Source organism: Rhagoletis zephyria, unplaced genomic scaffold (genome assembly GCF_001687245.7).
Source record: "Rhagoletis zephyria isolate East Lansing unplaced genomic scaffold, Rhagoletis_zephyria_1.1 Rzeph_scaffold_02807, whole genome shotgun sequence".
Lineage (NCBI taxonomy): Eukaryota > Metazoa > Arthropoda > Insecta > Diptera > Tephritidae > Rhagoletis > Rhagoletis zephyria.
This window is the reverse complement of record NW_016159891.1, coordinates 6,778-24,953: the sequence shown is the minus strand read 5'-3', so window position 1 is coordinate 24,953 and position 18,176 is coordinate 6,778. Positions and strand designations below refer to the sequence as shown.

General features: G+C 34.5%; 1 long non-coding RNA gene across 1 annotated transcript; it reads left to right on the top strand.

The window, feature by feature from the left end:
• The first annotated feature begins 5,600 nt into the window (after positions 1-5,600).
• Positions 5,601-7,023, top strand: LOC108367769 (uncharacterized). The gene is made up of 2 exons (XR_001848297.1): positions 5,601-5,813; positions 6,644-7,023. It is a non-coding gene; the product is annotated as an uncharacterized LOC108367769 (long non-coding RNA).
• Positions 7,024-18,176: the final 11,153 nt, after the last annotated feature.

Here is an 18,176-nt window from a genome sequence, read left to right as displayed (position 1 = left end):
TTTCGCAGCTATCGACATTTTTTTGTTTTTTCTTTTGGTTTCTTATTATTCAGTCATTTCATTTTCTTGAATTGAAATGAAATTTTAGAAGGAGACAGTCCTATGACCCAACCGGGAAAACTGGTGCGTTAAGATAACAACTGTTAAACAAAAAGTTACAACTGTTTCAAGTAAGTGGATAATTGAAAATTAGTAATTGTAACTGCTACGTTGATGGTCATAAAATATAATATCCATGCCGTGTGTGAATTGAGCAGTTTTCTGAGAATGGAAAAATATTTAATCACAAGAAAAGGGAAGAAAATATAATACATATGTATGCATGTATGTTCATATATATGTATGTATGTATGTATATTTCAATTGATTTAAAATAATTTATGATGAAATTACAGAAAATAAAACCATAAAATGATATGTTCTTGTGTATAAACTCATATTAATTGTGTTCGATAGGTGCAAAAAAGTAAAGAACAGCGCAGTCCATAAGTCTGTACATTATAAAATTTCGATATATCGATACTAGGTGGCTCTCGATAGTACCTGAAAATATCGATAGTGTAATCTATCGATAGTTTTCCAGCTCTAATTTGCAACGGATAAGTAAAAGTGTGGCCAAGTTAGACTAGATGGCCCAGAGTTGCCTGTCACTGATAAAATGTATTTGCCTCAACAGAGCATTTTGTATTCATTTGCAAACAAAAGCTCTAGTTAAACTTATGTTTATGGTGTGGTTGCCTTTGTTAAAGAAAAATACGATTGGATGTTAAATTATTACACAATATAAAATATGTGAATACTGAAATCATCCTTTAATTTACTGCTTATATACATACATATATAGTCAAAGATCTAAATTACAACCCTTTTAACTTTTTAAGCTTTTTAATTACAGGTCACGTTACCGAAGATTTTGTAACCGGAAAAGTTTATTACCAAAAAATGTTACCAGTTCTTGTCACCGCGATTCTAGGAACGTTTGTAATGCAGTTAAAATATTCAGCAATTCAGCTATGAAGAATTGTGGAAATTCTGGCATTGTATATTTCACGGGGCAATAGTTTGTTACCAGCTTATGACATGGTAACAAAATTTACCGGTTACAAGAATACACAGAATGCGAAAAGTGTTTAAAAATTGACAGGAACTATATTTACCGGTTACAAACTTTTTATTACCAGCGCAGAATAGACCTGTTAGTGGAGAATAAATTTCTTATGAAAACCTGATAAATAAATACTTAAATGAAATTTAAAGTTTTCTATTTGCTTAATTCGTACATTGGGCCGTATGCATTAAAACTAAGCAATTGCTTAGAAAAAAGCATATGCTTAGGTGTTAAGCATATGGCCCAATAAGTGAATACTTGCAACTCATTTGAATGATTGAGGATTTTCCGAAGCATCTTCTAACCTTTCGAAAGGTATAAACTAAAAACCAGACTGAATTCAATTTATAGAAATATCAGAAAATATATTAAAATAGTAAAATTTTCACTCAAATCCATTAACTTATTTGAGCCATGTAATAAGCAAATAATAATAATGGTAGTATTTCGCATCAACCCGTTTCGCTTGATACCCAACATTTTATAATTCATTTAACTTATTAAATATTTTGAATCTAACTTTTTCAACAGGTGAAACCCCTCTTCAATTACCTCAAAAATTTATATATATTGAAGCTAAATATTTCTTAACACTCGTTTATTGGACACCCATATTTTAAAAATTCATATAACTTGTGTACATATAAACTAACTAAATTCGACCCTTAAAACATGTGGCAACCCTCGGCGAAATGTTTTTAATTACTACCTCCTTAAACCTGCTTCGTATGGCACCCATTAAGTGATAAGTGTTTCAAATACCTTAATTTAAATTGAAAGTTATTTTTAAACAAGTGGCAACCCTTATACACTTAGTTAAGAAATAAAGCCTCTTCGAACCCGTTTCGGTTGATACCCATATAGGAATAGTTGGTTCATTGTTTTAAATAACTTGAATAAAGTTTTTTAAAAGGTCGCTATGCTTATCGAAACGTAAATCCTTATTGCACATATACAGGCCAAGTCCTTTCATTTGAAACCTAATTTTTGAAAATCGAACGAACGGTGCGGATCTAATGACCTGGAGAAAATACCCCTTGTGTTTTACATATATATTCTAGTAAACCCACATGGCATAAAAACGCCAAAATTAAATTGTAAATTAAATGGTAAAACCCCGTTTCAGTGAAGAAATTCAACAAAGCCTCGGATGAAAACCCCCTTTTGATGACGACCACGACAAACGTTTAAAGGACTACGATTTGAGGGCATGCACCTGGAATGTCCGGACCGTTAATGGGGAAGGTGCCTCTGCCCGGCTGGGTGATGTCCTCGTAAGAACAAGAGCTGGCATCACCGCCATCCAAGATATGCGTTGGACAGGGCAAGGCAAGCAATGAAACCAAATCGATTATGTTGGGATAGACGGAAGGTATGCTTCCAGTGTTTTGGACTTACGTACACTCCGAAGCCCAAACATCGACTCGACCACTATCTTGTTGCAGCCAAGATACGTACCCGCCTCTGTGCAACAAAAAATTTGTGCCCAAATAAGCAAGGAAAGCTAAACGTCGAAAAGCTGCAATCACAACAGACAGCCAAATAATTCGTTACTCGACTCTCACACCTGCTCTCAGAGAGCACTCTTCAACAACGCGATATATGCGGGCAGTGGAACCATATTTCCCGCTCATTAAGTACCGCGGATTTCAGCAAGCCCGAAAGAACAACTGGTACGATGAGGAGTGTAATGAAGCTGCAGAGAAAAAAGGTGCAGCCTACTTGCGCGCTGTGTGGAACCGCTATAGGGATCCGAAGAGGGAAGCGAGACGTATTTGCCACAATAAGAAGAGAGAGACCGAAATAAATACGTGAGTGCGAAGAGCTTGAAATGCTGGCCGAAAGGAAGAATTTCCGAAAATTTTACCAGAGAGTTAGGCGAATTACGGAAAGTTTCAAGACCAGGGCATACTCCTGTAAAAACAACAATGGCGAGTTAGTTACCGATGTTCAGAACGTACTTAAAATATGGGGGGAACACTTCTTCACCATACTGAATGATAGTAGCACGGAAAGTTGTAGATAAGAAGAACCCGAACCCCCAGTCGATGATGACGGAGTCGATGTTACTCCACCTGACTTTGACGAGGTACGAATAGAAATAACGAGGCTGAAAAACCACAAAGCTGCTGGAGCTGACAGCCTGCCAGCTGAGCTATTCAAGCACGGTGGCGAGGAGTTGATAAGGTGCATGCATCAAATCTTACGCAGAATATGGTCAGATGAACGCATCCCCGACGACTGGAACTTAAGTGTGCTCTGCCCAATCCGAAAGAAAAGGGAACCCACCATTCGCGCCACCTACCGCGGGATCAGCCTTCTAAGCATAGGTTACAAGGCCTTATCGAGCGTATTGTGTGAAAAACGGGGTTTCAGAGAGGGTGACTGCCTTTCATGTGACTTCTTTAATCTGATGTTAGAGAAGATGACAAGGACTGCAGAACTGGCTTATGCCGATGAAACGACATCATTGGTAACAAAAAAAGCGAAGTCGTATCCAAGAAGGATAAGGAAGTGAATGGGTCTGGTGGTACACCAGGACAAGACAAGGTATCTTCTGTCATCAAACAAACAGTCAGCACATTCGCACTTTGGCACCCACCTCACTGTTGACAGTTATAATTTCGAGAAAGTAGAGAATTTCGTTTACTTGGGAACCTGCATTAACACCGATAATAAAGTCATGGAAGCATGGAAAGCCAACGCAAAATCACTCTTGCCAAGAAGTGCTACTTTGGACTGAGCAGGCAATTCAGGAGTAGTCCTCTCTCGACATAAGAAAACTACACTCTATAAGTCACTCATAGAAGCGTGGACAATGACAACATTCTGCAATACGGGAACAGACTAATTGCCTGCAAGCTGGTGGCAGGTTTGAATTATCAAAGACACAACCAAATTCAGTAAAAAAAGGGCTGCATTCTCTTTAACTCCAAATAGAAGTGGTGTTTAAGGCGATTAAAAAAAAAATTGTATGGAAAGCTCCGAGTTTATGAGTAGTGTTTAACGTTTAACTCCAAAATGGCCCATAAACTCGAGTTAAAGGCTCAACGTGAACATAGTATACATAAGTCTAGAATATCAACAATCTAGCTATGCAAAATCCAAAAACGTGTCTCGATAGAACTTTTTGGCTTTATCTTAACCCTACCAAAATTATTTGACGGGAGTAAAAAATGAATAAGGTATAAATGGTTAAAATTAAATTTTTGGATTTTTTTAAGTATTAATATCTTCTGAACAACATAACCTGTTAAAAAATTAATGACGCCACAATAAGGGCAATTAGAGGGTATTTTACTAAGTGTAAATAATTTTCTACTTTTTATATTTTTAAGCCCCAATAACCGAAAAATATATAAATATGTTTTTTTTAAATGGCATTTATTTCAAATATGCATTAAAATGGGTTATACTGTAAAAGGTATTTGAATTATCTTTAAATCAGCATCAATACTTTTGTGATCCGTCAAATAGTTTCCGAGATATTGTAAATATAAAAAGAAAAGTTTAACTTCAACCTCTTTTATTGGTTTTGGTTTTTATTTGTGAAAAATAATCTTGGTATGGTTGAAATTAGCATGATAAGTTCTATCGAGTCACATCTTTTTTTTTTTGTTTTTTTGCTAAACGGTTGATATTCTAAACCCCGGAGCACTGGAACAGGCTAAATGTGAATAAGAAAAAGTAAAAAAAAAATGTCAAATTAAACTCTGACTTTCTTAAACACCCCAACGAAAACACTTGACAGTTGTTCATAAACTCAAAACGTGAAACTCGAGTTTATGGTTCAACGTGAACATAGTATTATTACTGTCAGCATTGTAATAAAGGGGTAAAGGGGTATTTATAATACAGCCATTGTGTTAACTGCATTTTTGTTTTGATAGTAAAAACAAAAGCATTACGTCGCAATCTCATTGAGGCCGAAAAATTTTGTCTCTAATTCATTATTTCGAAGAGAAGAATAGATGGAAAAATTTAAACCTGAATTTGAGAAGAAACTTTCTCTCAACACAAACTTTTTTTAAGATTCATGTAATTTTAGAACCTGGAATGTAGCAAAAACTTCAAAAAAATTTAATCATCAGAATTCTTACAGTAGAAAATGTGGTGATTTCCGAAATAGCTTTCACTTCTACCACTTTTTTAAATTATTGTTGCTTTTCCACAATAAGTTCTTCATTAAAAACGGCCTCAAGCTCAATAAAAATTGTTGAATATATAAAATATTCTAGGAACCGTTTTCCCCATTGATTTTGAAATCGTACACTTTTTAAAATCTCTTAATTAATTGAGTGCTTGATTAAAATAGATACTGGTAACTCTAGCCTACAGTGTTGCATTCCGCGTTCGTTTAACATCACAGCATTGCCGGTTGGCATTTTCGAGAATTTCCCTCAAATAGCTATCAACGAAAGAGAGCGGAGTGCAATAAAAACATGCTCAAGCAAAAGCGAAGAGCTGCCAAATACCAGCATTCATTGAATAGAGTGTGTCGCATACAGTCCGCTGAACACGGATATGGATTTTGTGACCGACGGTTATCGAGCGAACGGAAATGCAAAAGCGCGCGTACATATGTAGACACAAAGTTACAACGATAAAATAACAAAAACACCTGTGTCCACTAACTATATATACATACGCGTAGAAAAAACGCTTTAAAACATGGTGGAAAACTAAATTTGTATATGATAAAAAGGTAGACATTTTATAGAAAGCAAAATTCTTGTTTATTGTGACCAAATTTATGCTAGTTAGGGGGTGCTAAGCAACAACAATACACACCAGACGCATGCCATGGACATCGTCTATCAGATGCAGCCATAGCAATATAAATTCTGCAATAACAACAAACAGAAAGTCAGTGTGACGTTAGCAAGTTACATAGAGCCTTCAGATGTTATAAGTGATGACCTTAAGTACCTGTGCATGATTGTCCCTGAGTAGTGTATATATGTACATACATATATACATACGTATATATAAAAAAGATCCTAAAGTTTATGTACCTACATACATATATAAACAAGTGCATATGTACCTAATATACTTCGATGACACTGAATATTTGCGATTGTGCTTGATATCTGCTTGAAATGACATTTCGATGTCATAGGCAAAGTGCACTTGTTTTTTGCTTTTCGATGCCGCTTGTTGTGGTTGTTGTTTTGTCATTCTCACAACTGTAGTTGTTCATGACAAAACAGGTGTAAGTACGTACCTAGTAGGTGTTTGTTGTTATTATTGCTCAATAGGGGTACGTATTCAATGTTTTGCGGTTAGCTTGCTTTTCGGTATCCAAGGGATACAGCACCTCATACAACGCATACACACAGAAGCAAGGGAGGGTGGCTTTTGTTGTGATTTTCGGTTCATGAGCTCTGAAAGTCAGGATGTAAAATACATAAGTGTATGCAGTCTGACAGAATTTGCACTACGCTGGTAAAAATCAATAAAGATAAGCAAAAAGTTATAAAAAAATCCCTGATTACATTACATACATAGTATAATGTTTTTATGTATTCGAAGTGGGGTTTAAAGCGTTCTGAGCCACAACTAGGCGGTGTCTATTGAAAAGAAAGAAAGTGAAAAGATCACGCGCATACAAAAAAAAAGAAGAGAATAATATATAATTGTGCAGTGCACAAAAGGCGACACAAAAATTAAGTAAACTCCCTTACAGAGAATTATAGACAAGTCAAGTGAATGTGTGTGCATTTCTATGCGCCCGAAAAGTGAAATTTGTGTGAAAATAGTGTTCAGCGCAAAGCAAAAATAATATCGTCAGGATACTTCCTACTCAGTGGAGTATAGGGTGTGCCAGAAGCAAGTGACGAAAGAAATCGAGTAGGGGCCTACTATTTTGAATGATACATGCAATTTTGAGGACTAAGTATTTACATCCAAAAGTAAGAGAACAATGTAAGTACCGAGTTAAAATACAGTACTAATTTAAAATAGTATGTACACCTTCATTCAAAATAATAGTAATGTAACATTTGGGCGGTTTTGAATTTTTTTTAATAAAAGTTTAAAAGAAGTATGCACCTATTTCCAAATTTCAAACTTTTAGCAAAAGTTAAGAAAATTCAACATACATTTTTGGTATGCAGATTATATCCTATTCAATATTTGTATAATAAAGAGCAAGTTTCAAGTTTCTAGTGGATGGAAAACCTTCGCTCAGCAGTCTGCTAAGGACGAGCAGGACACTCGAAGGGGATATGTACCTCTATCCATCTTTCGTTCTGCATCTTCTACAGATCTAATCATTAGTCAGAGTCAGTGAGAGTCGCTCCTCCATCAGCATGAATTCCTACGAACCATCCTCTTTGACAAGCCCGTCGGCCTCCTCGTTGTACCCGACGCCGGTGTGCCCCGGAACTCAGTACAGATGTACGTGATGTATTTAACAAATCCAGAGCTACCCTGCACTCCGTCACACTTCTAGAGGAAGTGCTGTGCGATATTAGCGCCTTTATCGCAGCCTCACGGTCTAAATAGTTATATAGAGATTCATCTTCTTATTTGCTGCAGTGCAGTTTAGTAGCTTCGCCCTTCTTATGGAAAATGCTGCAGTAGCTTGGCAGCTTATAGGATTTGTTGAGGCCGAGCTACGCGTTAATGACTACCGTCTTTACGCCTTTATATACCTTCGATTCGTCTGCATAGACATTCACACCAGCCTTCGACTTCTATAGGGGCATCGAAGTTCGTTCCAAAGTGAAGATCCGGGATCATATAGTCAATCCGTCTTTGTATAGGGTTAGCTATGGCAAATCTTATTCTGAAAACTCGGATTAAAAATTTGAACGTGAATTTCTTGATAGGGTTATGCTGACAAATTGGGAGCAAGTGGTATCGGTAAAATTGATGAATTCCAGTTCAATAATAATAACCACGGCTTTCATATAAATTGAACCGGGTTATGCGCTGTCGTCACCATGATGGTCTCTTCAGAGAACCAGCCGGAGACGAGTTTCGCCCGCCTCGCCAATTACTACCCCCGAGCTCTTGCTTTGTTGCCCATTGCAACTGAACTGCAGAAGTGATATTGCCTGTAGTTCGGTGATCATAACGCGTGAAATGAGGGAGTATTGCCGCGATACCTATATTGGCTGCTGTGTCGGCTGGGGATCAGATGGTCCTGAAATGGCTAAAAGGGTGGCAGCTTGCGTTAGCTCTTGTGCCTCCAGTATGGTGACTGAGCAGCAGACTGCAGTCAAGACAGTACTCTCCACGCAAGCAGGGTTGCACGAATTTCAATTAGGCAAATGCCAAATCCACAAATTAGATAGATTTCTGAATTGAAAGTTGAACCAAATATTAAGAGCCATTCTCTCAAGTAGGTTTTAAAATGTATCTGCCTTTTAAATACAAATTTTGTTCTGAAAAAATATGATTGAAGGCCAGATAAATTATAAAACCTACTTGAAAAAACGGCACTAAATATTATATAATTTAGTCCGATAAAATAAAAAGCTAATTTTATTTATGGTTTGATGTGTCGAGCAAATCAATGAGATTCGTAATTTTCCAACATAAAATACCTTTTCCAATAAAATAAAACTAATTTTTTTATTTGTTTGATGAATTAAATTGCAAACAAAGTTTATTTTTAATTTACTGCCGAATAAAATCACAAATAAAATTGCCCCTAATGTATTTTTTATGAGTTCTGTCGATTATATTAGTGTTAACTATGTAATCAGCATTCTAATGCAAAACACATTCACTTCTCAATTTTTTCAAAATTGAATGCCCCACATTTCTTAGGACATCGCCCTCGGGAAAAAATGCATTTTCGAATGTGAAAAGGGTTGTTTTACTGATTATTTTTTCGATTACTATACATTACATTTTCTCACTGGGTGATGTTGTGTTGCATTTGATCAGGCTGGTGCATATGCTGCAGAACTATTTGTACCAAGTTGATGGGCTGTGTCCGGGTGGTGGGTTCATTGGTTGATTGTTGCAACAAAAGTGGTCGGTCCACTCTATATAGTGACGGAGCCCGGAGCAAATTGGACATTTCATTTGTAGGCACAGAAGCAATACATTGTACAATGAACATACATACATACAAAATCTCCATTCGGTAAATTTCTCAACTACTGTTTTTCTAAATTACCCAATTTTACACCAATTCCGCTTACATACATCCCTGGAAGTGCTCCAAATCGCTAAGCTACTAATTTTGAACACTTTTCCTTTTCCCATTCCGCGGCGCTAATGCGTCTATTTTGAACATAATTGCATATACTTACATATTCATGTGCACATACGTATATACAGTTTCTGTAGGTCTCCACGGCGAGGCTTTTACTTCAGATTAAAGCATAACAACACTATAATAGAAATTATTTATAATGTAATTAACAAATTTTAGTTTTTGTCTCACATTCGCCTATTTGCGACGTCTACATTGTGTATGCAATACATATGTATTTATATATGTATGTAAATGTGAATATGTTGAACTTGGCTATTGCAACAATGTTGTTAAAGATATAATTATGAAATTCGTTTCAATGGAAGTAAAAAGAAAAAGATATAATAAAGAGTTAGTTCCGTGCACTGTACGTACGTCACCTCACTCACTGTTTTCATACATATTTATGTATATTTTTTGCCTACTTTATTTTTAAGTAAATGTAACGTTTTAACCGGCAAAACTATTTGTTTGTTGGGCATGCATTCGTCGCTTCCTAGTTCCTCTTTTTGACTAAAGGGAAATGTATCCGTTATTTGTTGCCGCATAAATGTATTGCATTCAGTTAACAACAACACAATACACTACAGAATAATAATTTTTAACCAGATTACCTGATAACCAGGCAAGTGTAAACAACCTCAGTATCTCAGAATTTGGTTGAATAATGCCCTATCTCATGAATTCGGTTTAAAAACACCCTATCTCAAATGAAAGTGTATTGAAAATTTGCTGATTTATTATTCCTGATGAAGCCGAGGAAATGTGCGACACTTGCCAGGAAAGCAATTAGCTTTGCCTTAACAGCACTAACAAAATTCAAAATTATTTAAAAAAATTATTATATATATTGGGGAAATTAATACTTATATTGACTAAATTTACTTTCTCAAATTAATAACGGCCTATTTTGAGCATGAACTTGAATTAAGGAAAACCTTCTCAAATTGAGTAATTTTTTCGTAATATTAGGGAAAAACTAGTAACTCTAAAAAAAGGATACTGTTTTCTTGTTTTAAGGAAATGCTTTTTTCTGAGTGTACCTCATCCTCATTATGGAAACCTTTGCAGAGAGTACTTATTGGTTTCCGCCACCTTTGATAGCACTGTGTCATGTGATGACGCCGGTAAGGACTCTTACTGCAAATATAATGAGTTTAGTATGTCATGCCTGCCTATTTCCTATTAAAGCGCGGACATAATAATCTCGTAGTCTCACAGTCTTCCCGTTTGTTCCACAAGTCATTCGTTACGGCCACGGTGTACTATTCAATTTCCTAACCTGATCACTACCACCGTTTAGTACGGAGCTATCCGCTTCTTCTATTAGCAACTCTGAGCCGCATCTGGCCATCTCATCACTAATTCCCTTCAATATTGCTATATCCGGGAACACGCATAGAGTGACGTTGATACGGGTCAGTTACGCCAGAGTGGTGCGACATTTCCATGCAATTCTCGGCTTCACTATTTTAGAACATTTTAGAAAAAGACGGGTTAGGATCTACAAATTTCGAGCGCAACGTAAACCGTATAAAATTCCTATGAACAGACACAAATCTATTTGCATACATAAACTGTATGAAAAGGTCTCCAAAAAAATACCGCGTATCCAACCTAAAAGCCAACTAAAATCTTTAAATTTACTATTTGATTTTAGCGGGACATTTGAGAAATAGTAAGACACAGGAATAAAACTTATAAAAATTTACCAATGTTGAAGTTATGAAGTTCACACTGGAGAATGGATGAATCTTCTAGACGTTTAAATTCATAATATATCACCAAGTCATCTGTATATAGAAGAAAATTAGAAAAACTGGAGGAAATATCATTAATAAAGAGGACGAATAATAACAGGTCCAGGGAACTCTCCAGCGAAGACAACAAAAGAATAAGGCGATACATTAAAAACAAAAACAGCGAAGCGTATATTATTCAGAAAAGATACAAGTTTAGCTATCAATATTCGATTAAATACCCTGTCAAAATCCTTAGAAAAATCGGCATATATTGCATCAATTTGGAAACAGTCCAAGCAGTAATAGCAGCTAAATTAATTAAAACTGATGAGGACACAGCAAATGTTTAACAAAAATTAAACTCGAAAAAATTGAATTACCTTGAAATAATAATGTGTGTGAAAATGAAGTCAACTATTTTAAGACATATACATTAGGGCTGTGCGATTAATTGATTACTCAAAATTTTAATTAATCATAAAGTAAATAACTCAATTATTCGATTAATTGGAAATTATGATTACTCAAAAGTTCAGTTACTCGAGTAATCAAGATTTTTGATTAACCAAAAACAAAAATATTTGAGTAAAATGCTTTATGATTAATCAACATTTCGAGTAAAATGAGTAATCAACATTTCAACTCTTTACATACATATGTATAAAGTAGTTAAAGTTCCTCGATACTTTGAAAACAACGTTTCTGTTTTCAAAAATTAAAACAAAAATTTTTTTCATATACAGAATGTAAAAACGAAAATAAGCATTTTCCAAAGCAAACTCTATTAACGAGCAAAATAATTTTTTTTGAGTAATCATATTTCAAGTAACTCGATTAATCATCGTTTTGAGTAATCGAAATCTTGATTACTCGAGTAATTGGTTAACCGAATAATTGATTAACCAACTTGCTCGAGTAATCGAATAATCGCACAGCCCTAATATACATACATTAAGAAAAAGAAAAATTATGTAAGTTTTGGAAATTACTCGAATCTGAAGTCGACCCTGGTTCTGAGCCAGGGAACAGTTTCGCGTTTTTGTCAGTGTTGTAATAAAAAAAATGGACCCGATCCACATTAGGTTTAAGAATTTACTGTTGTAGATACTTATAGCAAATCAATTGGAATTTATTCTCGATATAATTCCGAATTAACAAGTAGAGCCAGTATAAAACTGCCGTCTGTCTATGCTATGAGTTTTATTATTAGAGATGCATATATTTCTCCAGCCGCTATTTCATTCAACTCTTAAATACTTAACTCAATTCAAGCTACTAAATAGACTTTTTCACGTTGTTTAATTACGTAAGTGTATACATGCATATCTACATACCTTTCTGAAATTTTTATTCAAGCAAACGCTGAGTAATCAAAAATTACACAGAAACGCTTGAAACGCACGTTATGTGAAACGTGTTGCAAAATTTAATTTAATTTTAAGTTAATCGAATGAGTATACAAAATTCGTTCATTAAAAAATTTACGTGAGTGCGATATACATATATACTCTGGTTACAAGTATGTATTGTTCATATTGCTCGTTTGCTGAAAATATCTCTTAAAAGAAGATAATTAATTTTTCTTACAGTTTTACTCTTTTTCACTATGCTGAGCAACTACGAGTATAACTAGGGAATCACAGTTCGTCTTTGACACAAGTAAAGAATCAAAATATGGTTTGCTGAAACTCAAATTCTAGGCATTGAAATTAATGAAGTTCATTTTTTTTTGTTTATTTAATATTTATTACTTTTTTATAATAGTGAAGCGCATTATTTAACAAAAACCATAAAAGTTAATATTTCAAACTTTGTGCAAAAATTATGAAAATTCGACAAATTTTCATCTAAATTTTTAACCAGGTTTTTTTTAGAATTTTGTTGAGTATGCAGTTTTATTATTATTATTATTATAAAGCGTAAGTTGTAAGTTGCTAAAAGATCGCGTTGATTTCCAGATTTTTTTTTAACGCATTTTCTTCCACATCTTCGACAATTTTTTTATGTGGAAAATATGCGTTTTTCAGTTAGAAAAAACGTTGTAAAAAATTAAAACGATTTTTTACCAACTTCAAATTTACACTTTTTTGTACACTTTGGCTATAAAGCTGCATACTCAAAAAAATTCCAAAAAAATCTGATTAAAAAGTTGAAAATTTGGATGCAACTTGGCAAATTTTTTGTTTTTTGTCAAATACTGAGCTGCACGTTTATAAAAAAAAAAAAATAAAAAAATAGGGCGTTTCTATTATTCTAGCCACATATGTATGTATATGGTATGCAATAATAAATAAGTGGTTTCAAATTACATAAAAGCATTGTTGTCAACTTTTGATTTTCAACCAAAAACTTGGAAAAAAGCGACTAAACTAAATTTTTTTGAATCAAATAATAATTTTTTAATAACAGTTGGTATTTAACAAAAGTAAAGAAATAAACGATATTTACTACACAAACACACGACTCATACATACCGAAGTACTGCACATTAAAACTGGTATATCTCGAGAAAGAAAAATCGAATCGCAACAAACGAAAACGAATTTTAAAGGCGAAGAGTTATACTAAATAATGCCCTAAGTAGAAATAAGCAAACAAATTGTTGTTTTTCACAAATCAAATATCGCCAAAAACCGTTTTGGCACTTTGAGGTTATGTAGCATATCTCAAAATTCTAGCGCTAGAGCAATTCTGCGGTAGATTTGGATTCAGCACAAAAAAATGTTCAAGAAACTATATGTTTTACTCAAGTGATAAAACGCCAGAATTTTTTACAAATAATTATAACAATTTTTATTTATTTATTTTTTTATTTTTATCATACTTAACTTACCTGCGTGCTAGCATTTTCAACGCGAATACAATTAAAATAAAGTGGTTTTGAAACTTCAGCTTTTTATCAATCATGGTTGCATTTTGGTGCATTTAAATTTGTAGATTCTTATAAATTCGGCGCCGCCACAGCTTTAAATGTTTATAACTATTTCATGTTTTAACTATCTAGGAGAAATTTGAACTCAGGAAAAAACACTAAAAAAAGCATTAGGCACTAAACCATTTTTTTGGCGTTTTAATTTTCAAAAAAGACTAAGTCTAGAGCTTAAAGCACCTAGTTGGCAACTATGCATACAAGTGTAATACTGTTATTATAAATTGCTAGTAGAATTTGCGCTGCTTGAAAGGCTCGTCATTTGAGAAGCTGTACCCATTCACCACTTAGCTACTCACCCTAGTAAATAGCACATAAAAAGTGACTCAAGCAATTACTAGAGCATCATCATGCCTAAAGATTTGCTTTTGCGGTTAGACATTTGTGCTCACATAACTAAATACATACATAGTCTGTAAGTACATAAGCGTTTACGGATGCATTACTCAAAATTAATTATAGCGTTTTTATACAACCAACGGTAACTACCGGTCGGTAAGCAGACAAGTAGCCACACACATACATATGTATTTAAGTACGTCGTTTTTTTTTAAGACTGTTAATTTTTGTTTGGTCTGTACACAGAGAATAAACTACCTAATAAACTAGAACAAAGATAATACGATATCGCTATGGTGTTTTCCTAAAGCTTAGTTTGCAGCTTTTAAGAAAAGGGTAAAGAAAAAAATTGGCATTGTTTCGTGTGTTTAACCAAGGAATATTAACACTCTTTTCTCAAGAAATAATGGAACTAGCAAATATTTCTGTTGCAAACATGGGTGCTCTTTTTTCACAAAAAAAAAAACTTTAGAAAACTTTGGTAAGTTTTCAAATAGAATGTTCATATTAGAGGCATCGGACGTTGGCATCAAATACAACATATCTGCGAAGTTTCAAGAGTGTACCACAAAATTAAAAAAATGACAGCATGCAGAACATATAGCTGCAACATTATTTCGTAATTTTTGAAATTTTACGATTAATTTTTTTTAATTTTAATAATTTAAGATAGTTCAAAATGATACAATTCAACGGTGAAAACAATCTCGCTGACAAAACAAACGAATTTAGTGTAATAAAACTAGTGTGCCAACAAATGTAAAAAAAATTGCATTGAGTAAAAGATGTCTCTGATTGGAGAAACTAAAATTCCACTTTTAAAATTTTTATTGGTACACTCTAAATTAATTCTAAAATTGTTATATAAATGAAGGAAGTAATATATGTACTACTGTGCGAAAATGTCCCACGCCAATATTAAAATACTTGCAAATAATATGACTTTTAAGATAAGGCCTGCCAGTAAACGTGTTAGATGACTGCATATGGTGATACGGGGCGTATACGTTACATACGCAACTACGGTTATATGAGCGAGAGTAGTTATTTTTTACTTTTTTTACTTTTTTTTTTAGTACATCCCTTTTAAGTTTTCATTTAAATAGAATTTCGTGATAGCATCTTGTTCTTTATACAAAACTGAAGACAATGCATTTTCTAAGATATGTAGGTGTATCCCCATTTTCCACCAAAAAAGCGTATATTTTCGACTTTTTAGTTCTAGGAATTCCTAGCCCTAATTATAACCCTTCGCCAAAGCACTATGTATTTTTACATATAATTTTGAAACTTCCAAAGTCATATTTTTCTCTGTGCACTTGCGCTCAGTTGTTTGTGTGAGCGTTCTACTCGCAACACTGCCAGTTCGAATCATTTACACCTTGTCAGATTGCTATGCACTATTTAATTTAGATGCACGTTAAAAATCAGTTAAAAGCCGAACGCGTACTTAAGTTACTACGCCTCTACAAATACGTACATATATTATACATGCATACTCATATACGTATGATGTGCATTAAGAGAAGATATTAAGTGCTTAATTACGAACATGATCTCGAGTATCTACTTACAATTGTTGTATGTATACTGCTATGAGTTTTATGCATGTAGGGTATTTTTATTTACATACATATAAAATTGTTATATACTCACATATTGTTTACTTACTATACTGTTCAGAATAAATATATACAAATTACACAGTTGAATACCATGACATTACGGTATACTTACAATCAGTGGTTTAACTGTTATTACTCCAATTATTTGGTTGCGGTTTTAAGCGCATTTATAGCGCTAGTATTGCTTAGAAACTAGGAAGTGCATTTCCAGATACATACTTACTTTAATACATATGAAGATATAATAGTGGTAATTTTGTCCAACATTGCAACCCACTTCAGTTTTGTTCATACAATTTGAAAGTAATTTATCGATTTAATGGGAAATTAAAAGAAATACGCTAACTCAAATCAATTTATGTTGTGCTATAAAAATTCCATCCAATCAGGTCATTTCCGCTCAACTGCTTTAGAGCATGTCTTTATACCTTCATTCTGTTGTATGTGATGTTCTGTGAAGGGAACATTCACCAACGTTTACTTAGCTATATTGCAATAATAATGCCTTTCACCACTTGCCAATCCCAAATTCTTTGGCTCAGTGCAAGGAGCCAAACCTTACATACTCGTTGAATTGGTGAAGGCGAAAGGTGCTTAATGCTCGTAATTTTAACTCTTTTCTCATCTTTTACGTGCATANCAGTGCAAGGAGGTTCGGCCTAACCTTACATACTCGTTGAATTGGTGAAGGCGAAAGGTGCTTAACGCTCGCCATTTTAACTCTTTTCTCATCTTCTACGTGCATGTGTATGTATGTATGTACGTAATTCTATTCTCTCATTAAACAAGTTATTAACGCTTTAATGGTTGTGAAAAATTGGCTTGTGCTACAGCTGCTACATTCTCTCTTAGCTTAGTAGTGGTAATCTTGTATCTTTTCTCCGATATTTTATAAAAGATTCCAACTTCTAATCAATATTCCAAAGAAAAGTTAAGAATTGCGACAGACATTTGTACAGGACACTGTAGGATCACTGTCTGTTCTGCCGGTCAAAGTTATTTTGTTAAGAGATATCCCTATTTAAAAAGCAATTTTTCAAAAAACCAAGCCAGGTTTTTGTTCAAGCGATCTCTGCTTCTTCTGTGACTCAGCCAAGGATATATCTGCACATGAGCTAGTCGTATGCGATGCCATTTCCAAGAGAAACTTAGACCTAAAATTGGCTGTGATTTTTTTTGGGCCTTGGATATGGTACAACTAGCCTATAGATACTGCTCTTCAAAGGGTGGTGCTGCAAATAGAAAAGGCTCGACACTACAGGGCTTTTCCAACTGGAGTTTTTTTCTCGCCATATCCGAAGCTGTTAATAAAGTTCCCATCTTAGCATTATTGGAGGGTCTGANACGTAATTCTATTCTCTCATTAAACAAGTTATTAACGCTTTAATGGTTGTTAAAAATTGGCTTGTGCTACAGCTGCTACATTCTCTCTTAGCTTAGTAGTGGTAATCTTGTATCCTTTCTACCGATATTTTATAAAAGATTCCAAGTTATAATCAATATTCCAAAGAAAAGTTAAGAATTGCCACAGACATTGGTACAGGACACCGTAGGATCACTGTCTCTTCTGCCAGTCAAAGTTATTTTGTTTAGAGATATCCCTATTTAAAAAGCAATTTTTCAAAAAACCAAGCCAGGTTTTTGGACAAGCGATCTCTGCTTCTTCTGTGACTCAGCCAAGGATATATCTGTACATGATCTAGTCGTATGCGATGCCATTTCCAAGAGAAACTTAGACCTAAAATTGCCTCTGATTTTTTTTGGGCCTTGGATATGGTACAACTAGCCGATAGATACTGCTCTTCAAAGGGTGGTGCTGCAAATAGAAAAGGCTCGACACTACAGGGCTTTTCCAACTGGAGTTTTTTTCTCGCCATATCCGAAGCTGTTAATAAAGTTTTCATCTTGGCGTTATTGAAGGGTCTGGGCTTAGTCGCAGTTAAGAAATTGTCCTCTGGGTGGTATTCCATACCCATTGATGTCGGCGTTTGTGACTTCGATGATCTTACTTAAAATGCGATACATATTCACAGCTGGGTATCTGGAGTAGATCCAGAGAAGACGGACTCGTTATTTTGCAACTTTTTTTCGAATTGTCACAACTCAAAAACTCCCAAAATGTAGGAAATGAAAATTTATAGTTTCTTCTGAAAACGTACTCAGTACTTCGAATTTTAAATGCATTAAGCGTTCTTAAAAAACCGGTTTTTCTCAT